Source organism: Harpia harpyja, chromosome 1, assembly GCF_026419915.1.
Source record: "Harpia harpyja isolate bHarHar1 chromosome 1, bHarHar1 primary haplotype, whole genome shotgun sequence".
Lineage (NCBI taxonomy): Eukaryota > Metazoa > Chordata > Aves > Accipitriformes > Accipitridae > Harpia > Harpia harpyja.
Genome location: NC_068940.1, coordinates 44,791,205 through 44,815,647, shown reverse-complemented (window position 1 = coordinate 44,815,647; position 24,443 = coordinate 44,791,205). Strand labels below are relative to the sequence as shown.

Here is a 24,443-nt window from a genome sequence, read left to right as displayed (position 1 = left end):
AAGAGAGTGAAAAACGCTGATTATCTGTAGCATTGGTCAGCAAACTGCAAAGTGATAGACTGTTGGCTGTGCTGCTCCCACAATAAATAAATAACACTGCCACTTTGCCCTTTATAGCATTGATTAGATCTGGTTAAAACAAACAGGAAAAAAAAAAACAAACAAACCACAGGAGGAACTTACAGTTGCTCATCAACTAAATCTCAGCCTGGGGCAGGAGGTATTACTATTAATTATACTGTTTCAGAAGCAGTTGCAGTGGGATGGTAAAGATTTAACACTCTCCAGCTGCGGCTCAATACAACACACACTGAAGTCAATGGCAAAGCCCTCTGACTGTAGGGGTGCAGGATCAGAGGTTAAACATTCATACTCACCCCTGCGTTGGGTGCAGTGGTACACAGGCGACGCTCTGCCCCAGCACCCAGACAGATGCAGAGATAGCCTGAAGGATCATGAAAAGGGGAGCCCAAACAGGCAAACTATTCTGCAAGCTTGCAAAGCCAATCAGCAAGCAAAAGGATTGCAGGAGAACAGCATGCTGGTGTACGCTGTATGAGCAACTCCTCCTTCCATCACGTTCCACCTCTTTGAAGAGTGCCTGGTGGCTTCTCCCAACACTGGCCATGGCACATAGAGGGATGTAGCTTTGACCTTTCCTATCTTGCTCCAACACCACCATTCATTTTGCAGTTACAAGCCCTCAAAACTGCAGCAGACTCAGAGGCCAGGGGACACCACTCCACAGACCCCAGGAAAGCTGCAGGGGTTTAGGCAGGATGGATCTGTCTTGCTCATGCTGCATGACCTACAGCAGCTGACACCAGCTGAAGATGAGGGCCTTCTACCTCAGCATCACCTTGATTTTCACCAGGACAGGAGATGGCTTGGTGACAACGTGGAGATGACAGACACCCTGTTGCATTTAGCAGACCACAGGTATCATTTAAGGAGAGAACAGCTGCACTGCAGTGAGACACAGTGCAGGTAGGAGATGCAGGCAGAACCCTGCCATACCCATGTGGCACATGCAGACATTCAGTATGGAGACACAAGAAGGCAACATGCTGTAGGGGGGCAAGCGGTCACAAGACCCAAGTTTCTATTCACATACCCCTTTTCCTTGGCTCTCCCTGCTCACTTCCCCACATCCCCTCATTTCGCTGCCATGCTCTTACATCCGTCCCCCCAGCATCTCCCTCTTCCTCCTCACTGACAGAAAATGACGACACCAGACAGCCCTGATTTCCTTCTCTGCAAAGAAATCCTGTGCCAAATATTGTGATTCATCAAATGAGTAAGAGCAGAGCCCCTTCTTAGTCTAAATGTTGATCTTTAATCTCGAGAGGCTTCTGCCACGCAGAGTATAAGCTTCAGTTCTAATTAATGGTGTTAACAAATCTTTCTGCACTAGCAAGCTTTCAGTGGTGTTTTTCCAAGGGCTTTGTCAGAAAGACACTAGCATTGGGTTACCCTCCTGGGGGAAGCTATTTTGGAGAGCAGAGATCCCTGCTCTGTGTTGAGACACATGCCTGTTTATTCCATGGCGCCGGGGCACTGGACCAAGGCAGTTCTGCTCCGGAGACCTCATCTTCCTCCTGTGCCTTCAGCGGGTGTTGCAGCTTCATTCCCTGTGCTGGCTTTCACTTTTCTCCATGGGTGCAGGAAACATGAGCTGCTTTAAGTAAAGACAGTTTAGATGTCCCTTTTCTTGGGAAATCCATGCAAGGTGGGAGGAATCACTGCTTTCATCTACAGACCAGAGGCATCCTGGATAAGCAGGTCAGTGTTTGAGATCTATTTTTTAGGAGAGATGAATCCCAAATTACTGTTTGCAGCCAGAAATTTCTTCTGACCCGGGGGCTTACCCCACATTTCAGAAGGTGATACAAAGCCAGGTCAGGCCACCTTAGCTAGGAGATACTCCGCTTTTTCCTTCTGAGGTCAGAAACCCCAAACGCTCCCTCTTCCCCTCTCTGTCCATCCCACCACTAGGCTGCCCGAGTCAGTGCATCTCTCACTCTGCCAAGAGCAATCCCTTGGACCGAGCTACTTGTTAGTTTGAAGTTTTATAGAATATAGATCCATTTCCTTCCTAGCTCTGAACTTTGCTGACTCAAAGGAAAGTGATCTTTAACGATCCCCTAGATAGCTGTATTTCTTACCTAAGTGCACACAAATTACAACCTACAACCAATTAAACAGACATTTTCTCATTTTTTCACAACAAATATAATTTGTAATTCCAAAATGTCAATAAAGAGTCCTTCAATTTTATATTCCATAGCATTTGCAACTCAGTTCAGTAATTTTGGAGTCATTAATTAAAAAAAAGGCAATTAGGGTATTAACTGAGAATCACCAAATGACTTCATATAACGCATTGCGTATTTATCCACTTGCATGCTTTGCCCTAACTGCTCATACCACACTGAATGCTGTTCCATCATCGCAGCTGGAGTTTTTAGAGAGACACATCTCTCCCTCCCCAGCCCTTCATCCCAGCCGTGCTCCTGGCTTTAAACACCGAGAGAAGTGATGGATCTGATGCAGGGTGAGGGAATGATGAATCATGGAGGGATGAGCAGGATTTACCTTGAACTAAGCTGTGTTTGCTGATTGGAACAAGGTGGGGAAAGACCAGCCTGTTTACTATGGGGAATTTTAGTGAGAAAAGAAAAGAATTTTCCAAAAATGTTATTGTCTACAATAACCACAACAGTTTCATTTTATAAATTATACATTTTGTTTCCTGCCTACTGTTCTGGGTTATTTTTAGAACCGAAAAATAGCAGTGGCCCAACAGAAAGCACATTCTCGATACTAAAAAAAAACGGTAGTACAGTTACCAGCCCAAATCTCAGTTCAGATGTCTGCCTCCCCTGGAAGAGTGTCTGGATACAGGACCCTGAGCCAGGCAGGGTCCCCAAACTCTGGGGAGGCTCAGGACCTCAGACTGACTACGGCCACATTTGCCTATGGTCTTGTCTCGCACCAGGAAAGGGAGAAGATGAGTATGGAAGAGGAATGTGGAAGAGGGTAGACGAAAAAGAACTGAGCATCTTCATCAGATGGGGCTGTTAGTTACTGAGCGTCCCCCAGTTCTGCAGACACAACCCAACAGGGACAGCTGTGAACAGCCACCTTGCTGTGTCCCCTCCTTGCACCTCAGCAGCTGTCTTGCAACCTGACATTTTTGGAGATGGGATATTATTCTTTTTTTTTTTTTTTTTTTTTCCACACTAATATCCAAATTCATAGGAGGCATTATTGATGTGACAGATTCCTTGCAAATTCAAACAAAAAGTCAGAAAAGCAGCATGCATACACATGCCCAGACATAAAGGCAATGCACTCTGCTTTCCAAAGCTCTCCATTGGAGGGATATTTCTGATACCAGGAGGGATATTTCTGATATCAGAGTGCTAATACAGTACAGCTTTAGATGGATTGGCAGCATACCACCTGCAGTATTAAGACTTCCATCAGATGTCTCACCACACAAAGAGCAGCGTCTCTATAAAAACCTAATATCTTGCAATTTTGCAAATTTGATATTAATACCAAGGCTTAAGAAGAAAATACAAGTCAGCTGAATACAGGCGGATGTTCTTCCAGTTTGGCGATGCTGCTGCCCAAGAATGAGCTTCACTGCACCAATACGGCAGCTCTGGCACTGTGGTATTGGACACAGATGCTACAAAAGATGAAGGCAAAGAAGCCCAAAACATGCCCTAGGGACAGATGCACTATTGCAGACACTACAGAAATACTTCTGTAAGTGAAATTAGGTTAGGCAGACCATAGGGATTGAGGAACAGAGAAAGGCAGACATACATGAGAAGGTCTCACTGACCAGATCAGAAGCCCGTTTGCAGTGCAGTAAGAAGCATCCTATTTTTGTAGTGCGAGGCAATGTCAGGTCACGACTATGGACTTCGTGCACTTCTTCAGCCCCACTGCCATCCTTGGGCTGCTGCAGCGTCAGTCCCAGCAGAGCCTTTCAGGGTGGAGGGACTTTGGGATTAGCCCATCAGGGCAGCCCCTGCTCCTCTACACCTTGGGGAGGGGCCAGTCACAGGAAGGGCCAGAGGCAGGAGCTACATCTCTACTCCCCATCTTGCCTTCGTGAAAGGTTTCCAGCACAGACACCACAACACTGGCCACTACATCTGGCATTTGAGGTGCTGTGCCTGGTCTGCTGCGCTCCAAAGTAGGGCTGTCTCAAGGAGACGCCTTCCCAGTTTGCAGAGAGAGCTGACACTGGCCAGGTCTCTGCCTGCAAGAGGTGTGACATCTCTCTCTGGGTGCCACCATTAGGAGTTTAAAAGGCCAGACTGAAAGGACAAAGGGCAAACAGGACAGCAGCAAGCGGCTGGCAGGGCCCCTCCTGTGGCTTTGTTTTCTCTTGCAATTGAATTAGATGCTGATAAGAGATGGTGAAGGATTTTCATGCCACATGCAGCTCTACGATGGAGCTTCTGATCTACAGATTACAGTTTACCAAGGAGACAGCTCTGTGGAAAAACGTTCATGAGGAAGAAATGCCACCGCTGTAAAGAAAAGCTCAGAGAACCATTTTCTGGGGTCATTTCTCTTAGAAAAACAGCCCTATAAAGTCACAGAAAGACTCTTAACTGAGCACCAGAGACGTAGCAGCTGGCTCCGAGCAGGACAACTCTGCTGTACTCATCCCACGAGGCTCATGTCCTAACCCCGCTCATGGCACCTTCACCGGCACTTGCTTTGAGGCAAACAGGGCTGAGATTTCTTTCAGTTACTTCTCCAAAGAAATAAAAACAACGTCGCACAGTTTTACTTCTGAGGTCCACTACAACTAGGCAGATGACCCCAATATTTGGGCTTGTGCCACGAATTAATCCAGGACCTTTTGAACAGCCAGGCATGCCTCTGACCTTCAGCTTTTGAACTAATGCTCATCTGAATAAATACCCACATGCCAGATACCAAGACTGACAGAAGACCAGCCTGATTAAAACATTTACCATTGACTTATCCATAGCCACAAGCATCTCATATGCATCTGTGACTGCAGTGAAAGCAGGTAGTACTTCTGAAAGGTCAAACAGGTCATCGCAAAGTAGCCAGCAACATTATCTGAGCCTGATTTGGAAAATTCCAGTGGAACAGCTGTGGGTTAAATGTTAAAACAGATTATTTTTAAACAAAATTAGGCACTTTTCATAACTCATTGGTTGGGAAATACTTTTAAAGCCCATGGGAACTGCCATACTAGAGTTTGCAAGCCCTGCATGCTGCCCCAATGGCCCTGGTAAGACGTACTGGCTGGGTGGCAAGCCATGAAATCACCTTCCTGTGCTGAGGGTGCTCACGAGCTGTACCCGCAGGATGAGGATGCCTGCAGGAATTCCCTCATCGCAGAATCCTAAAGTAAAAAAATCAGAGAAGAACCCAAATTTTACACTGCTCATCAAACTTTCCAGCAGCTCCAATTAATGCTGCTACATTATGAATAACCCTTAATTCCTCTCTGTATCATTGCATACAGTATATAGGATGCATTACTCAGGCTTTCACCTTTGGGTCATGGTACTGAGGCCCTACAACAACAAGCTTTTTCCCCAAATCTCCCTGCAGGTGGGTGTCAGCAGACTTTCCACTGCCAGTAAAGGCAACTGCAGCTCCCTCCAGCCCCCCAGGCCAGCCAGGGGCTGCAAGCAGCAGAGGCTTTCACCCCCCACTTGGTGCATCACTTTTGCCAGTCCATTGAGCCTTGAACTTCCAGGATCACAAATGCCATCATTTATACTCTGCTTGTGGGCATGAGAAAGAAAAAGCTCACTGAAAGGCTTGGCTGTTCCTCATTATAAACTCTCCACGCCCTTATACGCTTTTTTTCTCAAACTACAAAATAACATCACATGCTTTTACAATACCGTAGGTTTCATGTGCCACAAAGCAGCATCTGTGTGCGTTCCCAACTTCTGCACGGCTTTGACTTACAGTATCCCTTAATCGTCCGTTTTTGTTTACAACGTACAAAGGAAAAGCTCTAGTGCAGCTTTCCACCCCCTGCAAATACAGATATTGTTGTTTATTTACAGCTCCTTATTTGCAGAGAGCCTATGGAGATGAGAAGACATGTCACTCACAGGGGAAGGCAGATGTATTGAATTAATCACCATGTGGAGGGGCCTGGGGTATTTCACAAAAGAACCACAATTCACAGCAGAAGATAAACTATCCAAACAGTTACACATCCTTGTCTGTCAATTACTGTCTTGATATAAACTTCAGAAAAAATAAAGCAAAAGCCCCTTTTTCTAGGTGTAACAGTAAAGTACAGCGCTCTTCTCCAGTTTTTAAGCTTGCCCAAGTTGCAATGACAAAGGGAGCTGTCTGTTTCTATTTCCTGAGCTATTTAGGCATATCTAAGTTTCAATCTCAAGTCTCGTCTAATGGATATGGCCGTATCACTGATTGACCATCTAAATGGTCTTCATCATCTTTAAAAGCTTCCTTTTACAGGTTGGGGAAAAAAAAAAATCTCCCAGCCCAAACTGCTGTAAATTGCTATATGGGTAGGGTGGGGAGCCCTTCCTACATTAGAAAAGGATATTTCTGCATCTGTAGATACAAAGCAGCAGAGGTAGAAGGAAACTGGTCTACTTTTCCCATGCAATGATAAAAATTGTCGAAGACGGACAAGGAGAGATTCTTAATTTGCAAAAAGGGTCAGCACTTCACAGACACCTACAGATTTCCCTGAAAGCATCAGGAAAATGAACTACCTTCACAGTTTATAGGATGATCCTATCTATGATATCAAACTCAAATGAAGAAGGGAGAATGGAAAATAGGAAGAACTAAAAAGAAAAAAGATAGAAGAATAAAAGAGATTTAATAGAACAAAATCAATGGAATAAACTAGTCCAACAAGGGGCTGTGGCATTTAACTTCAGACCACAGTGGAGGGAGGAAGGTCTACCTTAGGCTGGAGCTGAATTCCCACTTTTTGGGGCCCATCCTACCCACCTCTGCTGAAAGCAGCAACCAGCTCCACCTGGGGCACAGACAGACTATTTCAATTATATAGTTCCCATATTGTATTTCCTAGCCAAATATAACCATGCTAATACCTCACTGCAGAATTACAAGTATTTATAACCAAACCACCAATTAAACCAGCAATGTTCAATTAGTTTCTCAGGGACAGACCTTCACGGGGACCTGTGGGACCTTCCTTTGCCAGGGTACCACTCTTGCCAAGCTGGGCAGACCTGTCTGGTCCACACACGCCGTGCCCTGGAGCTCAGCTGTCTCCTCCACTGCCTATCTGAGATCTTCTAAGCTTTACATGGCCCATGCAATGCCCATTGTATTTCCCCATTTCCCATATGGTGATAATATCCCAGGGCTGATACTCAAGGGCTTACCAGTCTGACAGCCTGGGAGATGGGAGGTGGTATATCCAAACATGTCCTTTGCTAGACACAGTTTCAAACTCACCCTTTATAGAGTCTGGTCCTTCATCAGACGTAACCAGCTTAGTTACACAATGTCCCATGAAAACGAACACCACATATATGAGCACAGGTCTAACCAGAGTATTTTTTAGCGTGGACAGCTCAGGGGACTAAATAGATAATCACAATTTTGAGCCACATCATGCCAATGTCCTATGCCTGTTCTACAGGAAAGCAGGTAATAGCTCTAGATCTTGCCTTGCTGTGTGTTTTTTAAAACATATGGTTCCCACCTCTGACTCTCTCCCACTTTTGGGCTCAGCTTGCAAATCACATGGATACAGATGACAAAATCTGCAGTAATGTGTTTTCCAAACCCACTGTGGTAGGAACTAGCCTGTAAGTAAATGGACCATTTATGTATGGATCATAAATAAGAGCATTTGAATCTTCATAACCATAGGGCAAAGCTGAAGGTTCCCTCTTTGTCTGAGCCTGTGGACACCCAGCTCCTGTGAGCTGGGCTGTGGCAGGCAGGGGGCAGCTAAAAGACAGAAGAAAAGTCATTTATTCCCTCTCCCTTTCCACAATATCCTCACCATTTAAATGTAGACCAGAAAAAAAGCTTCAGAACAGAAAGAGAGTTGGGCTGTGAGCAGCCAAAGTCTCTCCAGGGCAGGTACAGCTGCACTTTCTCATCTCCAGGATAATGGCAGGAATAAAGAGCTGCTGAAAGCACAAACTTCTCCCCTTGGTCAGAGCTGAAACCTGGTGGAGTCTGATGCAATGAGTCCATCCCTGCCCGTGGGAGCGACTGCCTGCCTGCAAGCAATTCAGCAGAGAACCTACATCAGGTTATGGCCATTGAACTTCTTCGATTTGGAGGAAGCTTGTTGGAAAAGGACCATTTCCTTATCACAGCAACTTGGATGGGAATTACCCAGAGTTAATTTTGAGGTATTTGGAGGTTGGGGTGGAAACTAAGCACAAGCAAGGTGGGGACCCAACAAACAGCAGTCTCAGCCCCGTTGAGCCAGGAATTACAAGGCAGCAAGGTCACTAACTGGGGGAGAAATTCAGCCAAGCAATTTTGAGGGGGAGGAAGGAGTGGGAGACAATGCTGGCAAGCACAGGGTGAAATCAAACTGGAGAAATCAATAAAGGGAAAGGACAGAGGGGGCTGATGGGATGCTGGAAAAGATAAATTAAAGGCTTGCCCAAGGGTTATGATGGCTACTGAGCAATAAATTAAATAAAAGAGGGCAACAGGGACAAGCAAGGTAGTGTGAAAAATTAATTAAAAGGAAGGGAGGCATAACCAAGGCATAAAACATGGGTGCTGGTGGGAAGATTAGAGGACCCAGCAAGTGAAGAGGCTTTGGAAAGTGTAATAGGAGCCAAGGCAGAGGCTGTAAAGGCTGTGACTGTGTGTGAGGGTCAGATAAACAATGCAGATGCATTTTCAAGACTACGAGAAGCAAGAAACCATTGAAGAAGAAAGGAAGCATCTTGCAGAAGGAGGTGGCATTGCTAGTGCTGAGGCACTGGTATACTAAGCTCCACTCCTTGGCTTTTGCAGCCAAAACGCAGCAGGGTATTGACACACCCCATCTGCCCGCAAATGGTCTCCACCAACCCCTCTGCCCCTAAAGGAGAGGGCACGGGTACTGCCTGCAGGATTAGGCATTGCAAGAAGGAGTATTTTAGCTGGGTGCCTTAAATGCATGTCTGCTGAGACACAAAGAAAGGGATGAACAGGTCAGACTTGAGCTGGCTGCCTCCAGGATTCCCCTCCGGCTCTCCAAAATGAAACCACAGACTCCCTGCAGCTGTCACTGAAGGCATCCCCCAGCTCCTGAGCAAAATTCACCAACATCTTGGCTGCTGCAGTTCAGTTTAGCCCATGCCCTGGTATGGATGCACCCTGTTGCCTTCTTCAGGCTCATGGGACAGGCAGACTTTGGGTGACAGGCAGAGGACCCTGGCCTCAGGATATTTGTGGTAAATGCAGACTTACATCCAAGTCCCTGCTGGGTCCATTTGCCATCGGGGACTTGAACACAAGGTCTCAGACTGCACAGGAGAGCACCCTGCTTCCCTCAAGGGTCATCCTGGGGTGAGCCCCCTTCACCCTTTTACACTGAAGCTGTTCAACTTTGAACAAAGTCATGACATGCACTGGGAGAACCAGAGATGGAGAAGGGGGTGGATGGAGAAAGCACCAGGGAAACCTGGACTTTTCCTGAAGTCCCGTTTCTGTCCACCTTTGTGAAACAGGAGCAAAGCAGCTCTCTGGCAGCTCCTTGCTCAGCAGCCCGGGTGTGCTGAGCCCTGTCTCAAGGCATCAAATCTCCACATGATCGGGGCCCCAGGGCTGCTGCGCCAGGCACTGCGCTGCCGAGAGCTGCATGGGGTCAGCCCCAAACCCTGCCGTCCACTGCCTGCTTCCCGGCCTCAGGTGCATCACCAGGAAGGCAGCAATTAGTCATGGGCTGGGAGTATGGCGGTTTTCAAAGGATTTACTGTTGTGTGCCAGAGAGGATAAGCAGCAGCACATCAGCTCTGTGCAGATGTCCCAACATCACCATTTTTGCCTTGACAGATTTTTCTGTTTGTAATTCAGGTCCCACTCTCAGCTCTGCAGTGGTCAGGACTCAGGCAGCCTGGCTGGGACCAGCTGCTCAGCACAGACAGGCAGTCCCACCTCTGGCCTCAAAAGTATCTGCCTTTTTAGCCCAGGACACTGGTGCACTTACAGGGCTGCCCAAAACCACAGGAGCCTCCTCCAGTTATCACATCAGCATGAGCAATAAGCTCTGTGAGCTGCTACTGCCCATCACTGCAAAGCTCCCTGTATCAGTATTTCATTAGAGGGCTGTTAATTGCACTGTAGTACAGGTGGTGCTTTGCTTTTGGAGGATTTCTCATGACAAGCAGGGATGCAATTTTAGAAGAAGAGCCAAAGAGTGTTTGGGGGCATGTGTGGTGGAAATGATTACATGAATATTTTCAGGCCCTTCAAATCACAGGGGAAAAGAAAGAATTGGACAAGTCTGGATCATACCTGCCTTTAAAGTAGCATTCTTTGAAATGAACAGGCTGCCTCGATGCTCAGAGACGGCTAAGAAGATTATAAGCAGAAGATACCTATGCCAAAGGAGGAAAGAAGAAATAATAAAGGCATTCCAAGCTATGACAAGCAAATGAAAAAAGAAGAATAAAGCAGACTTTTTGGATATACCAGGAGGGGTACAAGCAAGATCAATACACTGACAATGGCAGCCAAAGTCGGACAAGGAGCAGGTTCAGAGCATGACCGCGGGGCTGAGCCTCCCAACCCAGAAGACAGCACAAGGACTTTTACAGGTCTCAGAGGCCACCAGTCAGGCACTCCAGTGAATGCCTGTAAGGGAAGGACAAGAAGTAATGGATAATTAACAGCATCAGAGAAAGCTGAATGGGCTCCCTAATGTCTCTTTGCCCTAACAAACTTCTCTTTGGCTTCTGTTTGAACCAGACTATTGATAGCTAAGTGATAGTTCATTGTGCTCTACACATAATAGGAAACAGGTAAGGTCTCAGGGAAGCTGTAATGTAAATAGAGGAGGACAAGGGTGTATTTCCACTCTTTTTTAACACACCAGAGCAGAGACACACAAGGTATTAGGACTCAGTCCAATGAAATACCAGTTTGAGTTCAGTGTGGTGCGGAGCTGGGCGCTGCAGGGCTCTGATCACAGGGAGCCTGTGCTGGATCCAGAGCCGAGCATGCCGCTCCTGAGACCGCACTCTGTGTCTCCACCATGACGCTGCCTGTCCTCATCTTGTGTGCATTTCTTAAAATTAACTAACTCAGTCTGCAAACACAGACCCTGGAATCATTTCCCACCTCTTGCAGCACTCCTGCTAGTTTTGCTCTGAGATTCAGTGGGAATTTCAGTGTACAGCAAAAACAAAAGCTGCCGCCTTCTTTTATACGAAGGCACAAGCAAGTGACTGACAGCCCTTGGGTTATTGCAAGGCAATAGCTCACCACTCACCAGGGCATCACTTACAGCCCAACAGTTGGTGACCAACTTCACGGTGGTTTAAATTAACACCATAGAGTGCACAGCCAATGCAGGCTGGGTGTCAGCACATGGTCGGTCAGTCAGTGCAGCTTACCTGTTAAGTGGTAACTTGTTTGGCTGTTGTAAGACAGACTCTTCCACCTGCGTGTATGGACTTTGTTATCAGTGTTTCTCCTGAACCTGTATTACACTAAGCTCCATGTCCCCGAAGCCATGTGGGAGGCTGATCTGCTAAGCAGGACAACATTCCCTTGCCAAGCTATTTCTCCAAATATAACCACATTTGAAGATTTTACCCTTTAAAACACTAATTCCTCTAATTACTAACCCTCCCACCCACAGAGAGTCATTGTTCAAGGATGTGGCATTAACAACACCCTCAACTCGCCCAGCTTCAGTGAGGCCTGAGACTGCCCTGCATGTAGCACCTTCAGAGTAGAAATCTGTTATTCAAGAGGATTCAGGCAAAATCTTTGGTATTTCCTCGTTTTATGTGTGTTGGAAGAAATTAGAGTATAATGCACACATCCACCCTGTGGCCACACACACTGAGGTGGGCGGTGCAGAGCCCACTGCCACCACCAACCCTTTTTCAGGCTAAACTCTTCCTGACACCATTGCTCCGAGCTGTTATGCTGCTGCTTGGGGAACCCCAGAGACAACCTGGGTTTGGTTTTGTGCTTGATGCAACCCTGGCATGTGTTCAACCTGCAATCACAGCCTGCAGGAGAGATGGGGCACAACAAGGCAATTGAGATGAGGTGAATGCAGGGGAAGAGATAACCCACGGGAGGTGAACAGGGCACAGGTGCCACGTCCTAGTTCCCAGACAGCACAGCAAAGCCAAGCTTTTAGGGAAATATGCAGAAGAATGAAACAAGCTTTGATTATAGGCTTTCCGCTAGCATACAGGAAAGCATGGGCAAGAGACCAAGGCTGCCATGGTCCCCGTTTGTCCCTCTCATGTGAGGGGGGTAGGAACAGCCCATGACCAAGAGCTTGTCTCTAAAGAGCTCATCTACCAGAGGAAAGCTGGGCACCCAGAGCAGTCCTCCAGGGTTACCCAGCACATCCCAAGGTCACCCTTACTGATCCACAGACCCTGGTTTTTTTTTTTTTAGTTGAACCTCCACCCTCAGGAAGAAAACAAAAGAGAGAAGATTTTAGAGGAGAAAAAAAAAAACAACAAACCCAAACTACCACCCCACACAGCTCATCATAACCACAGGATGTGTGGCATCATCCAGCATCCTCTGGCTGTTACAGCACACCAGGGAAAGGAATCCAGCCTAACCTCTCCAGGCAGCACAAGGTCCCTTACGTTAGCGCTATGTCTTTGTGTAACACCACTGACTGCGAAAGGTCAGTGCCTCATCGAAGCAGCACATATGATAATGAAATGCTACAGAAGGGGGATGGTAAAATAAGCAACTTTTTGGCTCATTTTCTGAAATCTCCAATTCAAGCCAAGCTGGAAGCATATCTCAGGCCTGCATTTCTATTGATGAAGGAATGTGGCCATCTGTCTGTTTGTCTTTTCTGCATTTCTTGCTAACCCTTATTTCTCTCTCAAAAAAAAAAAATCCATGCTCACATGTCATATTTTATGCATCTGACAAGGTCAGAGCCATCATATCCCATCAAGCACACGCTGATACAGCCTTGCAAAAGGAAGCCGAGAGAAGATGTGCAAAGAGAGATCTATTTTTGTATTTTCATTTTAAGGCATCCCCTTGACTTCTGCTTTCTGACTCACTTTCCAGCTCCAGTACTCAGAGATACAGCCAAAGCTGCATCTGGTTAGGAGAGGACAGAGTGAACAAGCAGCACCACGGTACTCACTTGCCTCCTGTCCCCAGTGTCTGAGCAGCTCATGGAGTAATGTTTTCATGGTCGTAACACCAGTTCAAGCTGGAGCAGAAAGACTATTCCCTTTTGGAGGCTAAGAATTGAGAAATTCAGGCCCAGCTCCTCAATGCTGAACGGATGCCTTTGATGGCTGAAGCCCAGCCAACTGGCCAGGGAACCTGGGAAAATTATGGTGGAGAATTTGAACCCTGAGGTAGACACCTAAACCTGTTTTCATCTAGCATTAAATCCTGTCCCCAGCCTTTCTCTCCCTAATGCACAATACTGCTGGAGTGGGCAGCAACTAATTCTTGACAGGAGAGGCAGAAAACACCTTGTAGGTGCTGGGGAAAACAAGTCACGATGGTGAGGACCTGGTGGTTCAGAAACAGGTGAGAAGAACCCATCCTCAGTCCTTCTGGCCATCAGCTTGTTTCTCTAAGAAGGATTTAAGGTGTCAATAAATACAACCCACCCCATTCCAAGCCTGTAAGCACTCCCTTGAGTTCTTCACAAATTCACCCCAGCTGAGTTCCCATTCAATGAACACATATACACAGCCAGGGGATGCGCCTGTGACAGACCACTAACACCTGCGGCAGCTCTGACCTTCCCTCTGGAGCAAATCAGAAACTTTTAAGGTTTCTTTCTGCAAACATTTTCACCTGAAGTTTGAGCACAGGGGTTATCCTCAACCACAGCAGAAGAAACGACTCATGTGATCATCTGTCAGCTAGTGCTTACACAAGCAGTTATTTGGGAGCAGATTTTACATTTTCCATTCATGCACTACACCTTAATCTGAATTAACCTTCAAGTCTTGAGAAGCTCTGAGAAACATGTAATTTCAAAAAGCAAATCAAGAAATGAAAAAAACAAAAATCCCCAAATCAGATAATTTAAATTGACATGTTATTTTGATAAGATCAAGATTTGCAGAAAACTTAATTCTCAGCTACAGTATTCATTATGAATTGCCTGCTCAGCTCTTAAAAGAATCAAACATTTTCGTTGATCGCAGCAAACCAGCTCAGCTCTAGAAATTAATCGTTGACTCAGGAAGGTATTATTAACCCCTGGCTTTCTTTGAACATAAGAGTTTTGACTGAATTTATAGGTTTAAAATTAGACATATGCTTAAGGTTTTTTGGTTTATCAAGGTTTTAAATCTCAAACCAGGTCCAGTACAATCCACTGGATCACGTATGCTATGTGAAGACATTTTTGATTTTCTGTTCAGCCTTACTGTCCTTAAATAACACCAAATGCTCTGCTCTTCTCATATACCAAGAAATGACTGAGCTACATAACTTTCCGCTTGCAGACTGCGCAGTCAGCTGGAAGGTCCAGAGCAGCAGGGTTGCCCGGGCAGAGCTGCTGGCAATGGCCTGTCATGTGATCCAACACTCGGCATCTGGAAACACTGCAGCTTTCCTGCTGTCTTGGCAGAGCAGTTGAGAGCTTCACGCAACTAATTTGCTATTTAAAAGCAGAGGTAATCACAGGGACAGAGCAATGAGGCTGTTTATAAAGAGTTAATTAGCATCTCATCTTCCACTAACTCACCCCCAGCAGAGCCATGAGAGCCTGGCATGGGCAGAAATGAGGAAGCAGCTTCTCAGTGAAGGTCAGCGCCTGGCGTTCACCTCCGAAGGCTCCGGCATGAAGAATGACAGTTCAGCGTGTCAGGACTTGGCTCTTGCTAGAAAACCTGATCCTTTATCGGAACTGCTTGAGTTCCCACTCAAAGCCAGCTAAGCTCAGCTATGCATAGGCAGAATGCATGTGGGGGCAAAGGGAGGGCATGGCTCCATCACAGAGAACTTCAGAGCTGGCCAGCACCAGGATCTGAGCCTGCAGATTGCACTCCTGGTGCTTGCAACCACCAAATGACTCCTAATCATCTTCAATCAAAACAATCCCTGACATACTCTGCTTTCACAACAAACTTTAGTGCCAAGAACATGGCTTTTCTACCCCAAAACTCACCTGCTTCCCTGCAGAGAGCAGTCACTGACCAGGGTCTCTGCATAGGGAGAGCACTCCTCTCACCTTGCATTTGCTAGGCAGGCTCCACAGCCTGCTCTTACCAGGTAAGCATGAACCTACTCAAGACGAAATCTGTTCCAGATGAACCAGCTGCCTGGGAACATCCTCCAGTCAACCACTTACAAATATCACACATACCATTAGATTATTTCCAGCACTGACATGGGCAATCCTTCCACAAAATCTACTTAGAAAGGATTTTTAACTGGGTGTTTGCATTTATTTACTGTAGATAGAGATTGGGGAGCATTAGCTTTGGAGGAAATTTCTGTTCGTGGCCTCCACGGCCCAGACCACCCTTCTCCCCAACCATGGTTGGGAGCCACCATGTCAGCTCTGCCTCCTGAGATAAGAATGATGGCCTTATTTCATAGGGGACCTCACCACACTGAGTCTATAGCAAAAGAAAAACTCTTCAGAGGCACCAAGATTCCCGGAACTTTGGCAGAAAGTGTCAAGACAGATTTGCCCTCTCTGGGTGGTCTCAAGGCTCCCATTGCTGGACCATGTTGGGTGTGTGCATGCTTGAACCTGCTTATACTCACGGTCCCCTTTCATTTCTGGGACAGCCTGGGGTCATTGGGTCTACAAAGAGACAGCACGGGTGTGACAGGCCCTGGGTTCACTTTCCAGCCAGCTTTTTAACCAGCTCGCCCTGCCTCCGCTTCTTAGCTTGCCTAGAAGGGGTCTCTTTCCGTCTTCTACACAGATCTGTTTCAACTCAACAGCCTGCATTGTAAGCAATGGCCAAAGCAGGCTGCAGGTGACAGCACGCATGTCCAGCGCTCCATCTGCAGAAGGGATGGTACGCATGGGCATCATACCCCAATTTCTGCACCTCCATGTCAGTCGCTGGCAATCACTCCCACTGCTGGGACCATGCTCTGGGCAGGCAGCATTGATAGGCCTGAAGACTTTTCTCCCATTTATCGCTAAACAAAACCACATACTTTATCTACTGGGAACTGTCTGAGGGTAGTTTCAATTATTTGGGTTTCTTCTCCCTTTGAGGTTTTCAGAAACACACAATCCACCGAAGACAACTGAATTTTACTGCACTCTTGCAAATACTTGCATTTCACAAAGTCTGTCCATGGTCAGAAACACATGGGGCTGGTAACAGAGCTCAGAAAGCCAAGTGCACTGCACCCTGCTCTGAACTACTCGGCACTTCATTTTCACCTACTCCTCCATTGTAATCCCGGCGCTCGGAAGGGTTGTTGCTGATGAGATAAATGCATTCAATAATGTTCCCAGCACATGCTTGCAAAAGTCTGAAGAGAAATAAAGAGCTTGTACATGCACACATCAGAATCCACACTGCAGAAATCCCACCATCTAATTGCCTACAGAGGAACAAATAATTAAAAAAAAAAAAAAAAAAAAGAGAGAGAGAGAGAGAAAACAAGCCACAAAGGGCAAAGCCAGTCTGCACCAGGCACAAAGTACTTGCCCACTCTTGTTGAAATGTTAGAGCTGCAAAGTGAGTGTTGCAAACAGCAGAGCCAGTAGCGGACTGGGGGCTATCCCTGCTCTCACAGCTTTGTACAGTACTGCTGCTTCTAAAGGGCTGAGGTGGTCTTCTGATGGTTCATGGCACCTGTAGAGCCTCTGGAAAGAATTACAACTTTATAGTGAGATACGTGAGTTATCCTACTGTCCATTCATTTCCTTGGCAAAGGTATATCTTAGGCACAGAGGGTAACTTGGTCCCACAGTTAGGCTTTTTTAGACTTGATCATGAACCCTGTGAATGAACCATTCATGTCCCGCAACCTCCTCTGCACCAGACACTGCAGCCCTCAACCAGAGCCTGCACCTACCAGCATCTGTGCTGGGCACCAATACCTGCAACCTCCTCCTGACCCACATCATCTTTTCTAAATTAAGCAGCCTGTTAACGTTGCTTCCTTCCTTGGCCCACGGAGTGCTAAGAAGGTCACTACCAGATCGTAGCTTAAAGGGCTACCGAGTGCCATCCTAATCCTGGACAGGAACTGCCAGAGCTGATAAATGACCTGAGCAAGTGATTACAGTCTGGATTTATTTGTGGTTAGACACTGTGATGGCCCGCTCTGACACTGTGTTTTTTCTAAGACAGGCAGAAAATTTCATCCATCCAGTTTTTGTTAAGCTACCTAAGGATGCTCTGTGTCCTCTCACTACAGGACACTTCCAACCCTATATGGATGGACTCAATAATAGGTATTTCTGTGACCTTCCCCACATTGCCAGAATAATGTGCATTTTCATCAGCGTTCCTAGTTCTCCAGAGGAACTCTCAGTGCTCTTCTCCAAATGCCTGAATGACAGATATTTTCACAGCTTTTTCTGCATCCCCCAAGAAAGAGTTAGTTTCACAGCTCCCTCTGGAATCAACCTTTATTCTGTGCGCTCACAGTAATTGGAGGCAGAAGTGAAAAATGAAAAAGCAAATCATCATCCAGCAGTGTTCAAGAGTTCAGAAGTCCTGTGAAAGTGAAGAACTCATGGACTGAAGAAGGTGCTGCAGTTCCAAGTCCAGCAGTCTGTGCATGCAGGATAAAAAACACTTTCCTCCATGTACAGTAAATACCCTATACGAAAAGAAGGCTGCATAGTTTCAAGCACAGTTTAATATGCCAACAGCCAAAACAAAACTTTGAAAAACTTCTGACAGTGTTCTTTTTTAAAATGCCTTGAATATTAAAAACCCAAGGTATTTCTTCAATGCTGCTGAATCCCATAATTTCATTTGTGGAGTTATAACCTGGTCTATGGAATTAGGGCATAGTAGTTCTCTTATTCATGGAGAAAAAGGTTTTTAGTCAGCTCATTTGTTTAACATAGCTGTATGTCAGAATTTTTTAGTCCTACTTTGCATCAAGAGATTCTCACTACCACTAAGGGAAGGTATATTAGCTAGAAGCAGAAGGTATATTTCTGCTAGAAGTGGAAAATGGTTTTAGACAAATCATAAGCAAACCCAAATTCCCTTCCTCTTTCAACTGCCTGATTTTGGTTTGAAAAAGTTTGGGTGAATCTTTACCCCTCTCTTATTTGGATTTTCCTGGATTAGATTTCCAAATAAGGTAAGAAGTGTAAAATTCTGGGTTCCTTATTTACTATACGTGGTATCTCCTGGGGTCCACCAAGCAACAGCAGAACTCCTACCCGTATGGCAAGAAGTTTTACCTGATCACACTTATTTTTTCTCTCTCCTATGAAGTTCCCAAGGAAAAACCCAACCACGATACCAATTGAAACAAACGTGTTACACCAGGACGGTAAGCCCTGCTGAACTGGAAACTGAGGACCTGCTTTTATCCATCTGTCTGGGAACCAGAGGGGAAAGTCCACTGTTGAAAACATTACACCACTCCATCTTCCTGTCATGAATTGTGCATAGTACAATTACACCCTGAAATCTTCATTCACCCTCTGCTGAAGCAAACTCCAGGTTTTATTCATCTAGAGTCCCGTTACTCTATTCTTATTGAAACAAAACTCCTACAAAACCAGGCAGAGATCTCCCAGCTCAGGTCTTCACTGACTTCACTGCTCAGGAAGCACAGCAAGTTTCTAATAGCCACAGTGATTCCTGCACCAGCATTTCCCAATACTTAGGTCATACTGTCACTGGACCTGATTCCTAAACCCTCTCCCATCCCTCCACAAAACCTCTTCTTCAGAGAGGTGCTTTCAGCTCAGCCTGCCTGGCCAGGCTAGGTCTGGGAGATGTTAAAGCTCATGTCCTGACAGTGCCATATCTGTTGGCACTTTGGAGTTGATTATCTTCCCAAATCGTGGCCTGAGGACACTGCTGCACCTTTTGGGGATGGGGGAACTCCTGTTCTGACAGAAGCACTAAGAAACACAGCCCCGATCTGCTGGTGTTCAAGGAAATACCAAGAGCGTGCTTTCTCCCAGCCCGTTTTCAAGAGGATGCTCTGCTGACCCTGTGCAGAGGCAGTACCAGGACTTTGATCAAACTCTGGGCACCCTCCTCCACCACACCACCAGCTCTGCAAGGTGCGTGTCTGCCCCGAGCACAATGTCCCCCCTGTGCAGAACTTCTCCCCAGCTTCTCTTTGCAACCTCTTGCTCTGGGGTGTGCACCAGGAAAGCCAAGAGCAGAGTCCATTTCTACATTACCCAGAAGTCATGCTCATATTCATGTTCACTCACAACAAACTGCAAACTTTTAGAAGAAATATAAGCAATGAATCAGAAATGAAAACTTGCCGAAACCCAGTGTCTGAAACGATCACAATCTGTCCATCAGAGTGTAATTAAAGCAATCCTGTTTCTATTGCTAATAGCACACGAGGGAACGGCAGATTCTCAGCACATCCATCAACCTTTGACTCCCTGAATGCTTACACCAGGCCAGGATGAGGCCACTTTCAGCAGGCTCAGAGAGAAAACCTTCAGCCTGAATCCAGAATGAAGCCCACTCATAAAATTCAGCATCTCAAGCAAGGTGCCCTTGCTGCCCCAAATCTCACTGCTGAGTCCCGCCTCGCACAGCAGAACAGCAGCAGCTGGGAATTGCAGGGATCTCTCCCACCAGTCCTCACGTCTAAAAGTACCTCAAGACACAATTACTTACCAGGACTGGTATGGGCACTTGGGGTTTGTCAGTCCTTCCCGTCACTTGTCTAGGCGCAGGTGTAGCACCCCTCTATGGTCTCAGTTTCACCCTGCAAGAATCAGGACACAAAGGTTTTTTTGTGGTAAGCAGATCATCCAGTACTTTCTAACCCTCAGCAGAGACAGGTATGGTGTATTGGAAAGAAAAGCTGCTGGCTGGTTTTCTGCAAGGATCAGACCCAGGACTTTCCGAGCTAAGACTCTGAGCTGCTTAGCAAGGAGCTCAAATGGGAGCAGACAGAGTCAGCTGTGTTCGCAGGGCTGAGTACTTGGGATAGCTGCTGGGGAGGTGGTTAGGATTGGCTTAGGCATGAGAAGTCCCACAAGAACTGCTACATCGCGTTAACGCTTGCAGAGAGCAAGGTAACTGGCAGATAGAGTGGGTAAGAATTTTTGGTCATGATGGCTGGGACTTGTTCAGGGAAAACAGAGTTTCTTCAAACTGAAATATCCCACGGTAAAGCAGAACCTTTTTCACAGTTTGTGTGGTTTTTGTTTTTTTCTGTTTTGAAAGTGTGTTTTGAAACTGGAGACGTTGCTTTGGGTCAGGCAAACTTGAATTGAAACATTTTGTTGACGGAATTGAAAGTCAGTTCCTCTGGGTCCCCTAACCTGCCAGGATGCCTCCTAGGACTTGAAATCAAGATGCTTTCCCTTCCCTGCCATGGACTGACATACCTGGCTGGACTGCATGTGGTGCACTCATGTGTCACCTTGAGAGACCTGCCAGGTGGAAACACAACCAGGATGTGACAATTCAGAAGTGGGAGCTGCAGGACTTTTTACGGCATTTTTATGCTGGGCAACACTCAAATGCCTGCTGAACAGGCTCCTGGTGCAGCAGTGTCAGCACAGTCAGGCTGGCAGGTGATGGTCCTTGCAGGGAAGGCTGCAGAGCATGGTTGCTCATCCCGTAAGCACTCAGCTAACTGCTTTAGAGGTGGGATCTAAGTCTCCTCAAATCCTCACTCCTCGGCAACCAAATGCACACCGACTCCTCCCCTGGTCCTAGCATTCCGGGCAAGGAGCTGGGAGCTGTGGTTGAATGGATGGGATGTAGCGAGACCTCCTCCATGCTTTGTGCTCTCCAGCCCTGGGCTCCGGGACAAGGACTGCCCCTCCGAACTCACAGCCTACACAGTCCAGAGCTGATGGGAACTGGGTCCAGGTCTCCACACTCCTGCTCCAGTGCCTAAGCCATTAACAAGATCCAGTGATTTAAACCCATTCCTTCAGATCACCCTTCTTGGGCTACCGATGATCTACAATAGAGGCAATAAATCACTGCGAGATTCCTGCTCTGCTTTCTCCACCCTCCTCAAACCAGCGATGATTCCCACCTCCTGCCTTCCATGCGATGTTTCCCGAGTAACCATGGCTTCTATTGAAAGAACAATACTTTTTCCACCCTGCTCTGTGAAATACTCAGGCACATGGGCTGCCCAATCCCATGGGAAGGGCAGTTGGGGTAGTCAGGGCTCCTGCCAGTCATCAAAAATGTTAGGGTGAACAGTTACAGTTCATCCACACAGCCTGCCAGGAGAGACTCTCTGTACCTAGAGGCTCAATTGTCTCAGTTATGCTACAGCATTGCAAAAGGTCAAACTGGAATGAAGCTTTTAATTAAAAGAGAGAAAGCACTAAAGTGACAGAGAAATGAAGCACGAGGCTTCAACCAACAACGAGGTCACGCATATCTAATGAGCTGATCAGAGAAGACACGCTGGCTTTCACAGCAGAAGTCTCTGCACACTTTGGCAGTGCACCGATGGTTAATCCCTCCTGCACAGGGCTTCAAAGCTCTGCATGAAAAAGCCACCTCAGTGACAAGGGCTAAAAGCAGGGGACACTGCCATGTGGCCACTTTTCCCATCATCCGAGAACCCAACAAAGCATTCAAGATGATGAACTTTCCAGTGCTGTTTCCTCAGTTCCCCTCCATTTAAATGGATCCATCATTCAACTTTATTGAACCTCTCCAGAGATCTGGTAGCATCTCTCAGAAGTTCCATTGAATATGTAAAGTGCTGGAATCAACGACGAGTGCAGCAATGCCGTGAGAAGGGGCCTTCATGCAGGAGAGATGTGGAAGAGGGGAGAGAATAAGAGAAACTTGAGGCCAAACTAGGTCTGAGCAGACCCCTGAACATCAGAACTCTCAGAGACACCACGGATGCGGAAAAGCAAATGGCTCATGGCCCACTCCGATCACACCTGCTGGAACCCTGAAGGTCCCTTCTTTGCCGTTGCTTGGACCGAATGGGGCAGATGGAGAATTAACAGAAGCAAATCCCGGCAAGGATGAAGGAACAGAGATTTTACCTGAGATCTGGATGAAGTTCTGAATGCCTTCCCCATCCTCCTCCTCCCAAACTCCCCCAGATGCCTTGACTGAGGCAAAAGTGCTTATCTTGCTCCTAAAGCCTTCTCCTGCTGATAAGAACAACCCAAAAGTGTGCAAGGGGAGGGCAAGTATGAGGGGCAGAGGGACATGGAGCATCAAAGAGCATCCGAAGCTCCGAGTTCTGCTTGTGGCTCCACTGTGCACCTCTTTGAGACCAAGGGCCAAATTACTGCATCTCTTTGTGTCCCTTAGGATGTTCAGTTAGACCCAGATGAGGTCTACACAGTTGCCTGATAATCTGAAGTGGAAACCATACAGGAGGTGGCATAGAAAAACTTTACCACTAGCAAGATCAAGGGGGCTAAGAAAAGGAAGTCCACCTTTACTGCTGCATAATCCCTCGTTTCCCAAATGTACAGCTACATGAAAGACCAAATTGACTTGCTCTTACACCAAGTTCCTCTTTACTGCATGAGTACTAAAGAATTAAGGCAGCAGGAGCAGCAGACTCCACCCTTGCAAGCCTGGAGTCAATCAGTGCAGTGCACCATCCTGTGATTTTTCTAGAACCACTTCAACCCATGATGCAAAAGTGAAGGAGGAAGGAGGTAAGTACCCTGCCAAAATACAACAACATCTTTCAAACAAAGTAACTGCACTAAAATGTGCTGGTTTATTTTCACTCTGGGCTCCCAAAGCATTTCCCTTCTCTCCCTGAATGATAACAGGCATAAAAATTAAATATAAATTCTCCAACAAAAAGCAAAACGCACTGAAGGCTAATAAATCACAGGGGCTGGATGGCATTCAGAGGAAGTTGGGGGAAGGAATAAAGGATGAAATAGCATAGATACTGACTAAGATATATCATAGACCCTTAAAAACCCAGGACTCGTCCTCAGGGCAGGGGACTTGCCACAATGGGCCAAAGATTGATGAAGCAGCAAAGGGAACTGGCCCAGCGAAGTGGTGGGGTTGGTACATGGTGCTCGCAGTCCCGCCGGGCACAGAGCACAGCAAATGTCACCCCAGCACTATGCTAGCACCCCCACCTCACACAGGAACGAAGACCCCAGTGAAAACATCCGATTTCCCCAAAGCCATAATTCTGTCCTAGCTGCTAACCACCGAGCTCAGAAGACCTGCAAACAGAAAGTCTGTTCTGGGGGTTTCTAACACATTTTGTACAAAACAGGAGACGTGCCCTTCTCGCTCACCGCCAGGGCCTGGAAGGATGTACCCACAGGACTGGCACAGCCCCTTTTTCTCCCCAGGGCCAGGTGCCAAATGCGAGCTGTTGCACTGGCACCAGCAGTGGGATTGATCAGGGACTCCAGAACAAGTAAAGGAGGACCAGCCTGGTGCTGCAGTGGGGATATACATACTTCCGAACAGCAGCTATCGTGGATGGGATGCTGTCTCATCTGATGACCTGAGATTCTTACATCGGCATTTCCAGTAACCTGAAACACTCCCTGCGGCATCACACAGAAGCACAATATTCTGGAAACACTATATATCATCACTGATTTTCTTCTAATAAACAAGATCACCTTTAATTTTGCAAGCACCTCCTACTTCATTAAACTTAAAGATCTTGCTCTCCAGCGGTTTCCTCCTCAACCGGGGCAGGAAATGAAAAGACAGAGAATGCAATTTAATTGGGGATGAAGCTTCATCTTTACACTGCCTATCATAATTATGTGTCATTTAAAAGCAAGTGTGGAGCAGGTGTGAAATGGCACCAGCTCTGGATGCGCATAAAAAAAGGTTGACACCAGCAGCATGTCTCAGCAAGAATCAGATACTGCAACTTGAAAACTCTTTTTCTCTTTGGTTTCTTTCTTCCTTTGTTCCCTCAAACTTCTTAGAAGAAATTCCTTTTGAAATGGGAGAGAAGAAATGGCATCTTTGTGAAGCCAAGTGGTTTGAAAGGAAGAGAAGGTAATTTCAGCATCATGTGCTGGGGCACAGCAACAGTCCCTGCAAAATGTGGGGATGAATGAGTGGAGGGACATCAGCGCAGCCATGTGCCTTCACATGACACAGAGA

General features: G+C 46.6%; 1 protein-coding gene across 3 annotated transcripts in view; it reads right to left on the bottom strand.

Moving 5' to 3' along the window:
* RALY (RALY heterogeneous nuclear ribonucleoprotein) overlaps positions 1–24,443 on the bottom strand; it is a 140,990-nt gene that overhangs the window by 70,271 nt on the left and 46,276 nt on the right. For 2 of the 3 annotated variants that reach the window (XM_052790168.1, XM_052790175.1), the window contains exon 2: positions 20,007–20,097. The exons of the other annotated variant lie outside the window; for it this stretch is intronic. The gene's annotated coding sequence lies outside the window, so the exon portion shown is untranslated. The remainder of the gene's footprint in view (positions 1–20,006; positions 20,098–24,443) is intronic. 3 annotated transcript variants of the gene reach the window in all.